This window comes from Fukomys damarensis, unplaced genomic scaffold (assembly GCF_012274545.1).
Source record: "Fukomys damarensis isolate Sample0158 unplaced genomic scaffold, DMR_v1.0_HiC HiC_scaffold_13, whole genome shotgun sequence".
Lineage (NCBI taxonomy): Eukaryota > Metazoa > Chordata > Mammalia > Rodentia > Bathyergidae > Fukomys > Fukomys damarensis.
In genome coordinates, this window is record NW_022900925.1 from 35633628 (window position 1) to 35634710 (window position 1083).

The window sequence follows — 1083 nt, forward strand, 5'->3', positions numbered from 1 at the left end:
GGCTGGGCGTACGGCTGGAGTTCCCCAGGGTTGCTGGACCAAGGCCCCAGATCTGGGCAGAGCCCGGAGAGCTCAGCCCTTTTATGGCTTGCAGGCTGTAGAGGGACAGAAGGGACAGAAGGGATGGTGACATCTAGGAATCCCAGAGCCAGAGTTGGGGCCGACAGGGAGCTTGGCACTGGCACTGCTAAACGTCCACCTCTTGGGGTGGACGCTGGCTGGGGCATCTGGGCTTGGGCACGGGAGGGTTTCCCGGTGCGTGAAAGGTGCTGAGGTGGCAGGGCAGCCTGGGGTGGCAGCGATCTCTGGCCATGACGGGGGTCCAGGGGCAACGTCCTGATGCCTGGGATTTGCCGGGCTGGCAGGGTGTGAGTCACGGTGGCGCTGTGCCCAGGCCCAGCACTGTCTCCCTGCAGTGACCTCTTTATGCTCCCGGGGGAGGAGCTGTGCTTCTGGGATCTTGTTCCTGGTGTTGCAAACTGACTGTGCGTGTGTCCACGTTGCCCTCATGGGCGCCCTTCTCCCGCCACCAGCAGGTGCTCCTGGATGTCCCTGCCTTCCTGGCAGGAGGGCAGGAGTGTTTGGAACTTCATCTGGGCCGGGAGGGTTTCACATCATGTCTCCGCCCCGTGCAGTCCCCTGCGTCCCCTGCTCTGTGTGGGAGAGGAGGTCGGGGAGAAGGGGGAGCTGTGCCGTCCGTCCGTTCAGTCGCTTTCCGAGCTTTCTCTGCTGGACCTTTTTTCTGTACTTGGCACCTCCCTTCTGCTGAAAGTGACAGCAAGGCCCATGGTGGCTGGGCAGAAGGGAGTGGAAAAGTCTGCATGTGAAGGATTGAGGTGAAGGGTGAGGAAGAGCTCCGCACCCCTGAGCCCCCACTCTGGCAGGGTCTGTGGTGTCCCCTGTCCAGGCAGGGCTGTGGCAGCGGTGGCAGGGGTATTAGGAAGGGGTGGAGGGGGCCTGGACGGAAGGGATGGCGGAAAGGGAAGGGGAAGGCAGAGATAAGAGGGGGCGCCAGGAGTGTGTGGTGCAGCGTGGACGGGAGCCCCTCGGCTGGAGCACAGGCAGCCCCCCAGCGGCACCCCG

The 1083-nt window shown here is 63.7% G+C and overlaps 1 protein-coding gene across 1 annotated transcript in view; it reads left to right on the forward strand.

Moving 5' to 3' along the window:
• Positions 1–1083, forward strand: part of Arhgap23 (Rho GTPase activating protein 23) — a 37365-nt gene that overhangs the window by 1276 nt on the left and 35006 nt on the right. The window lies entirely within an intron of this gene.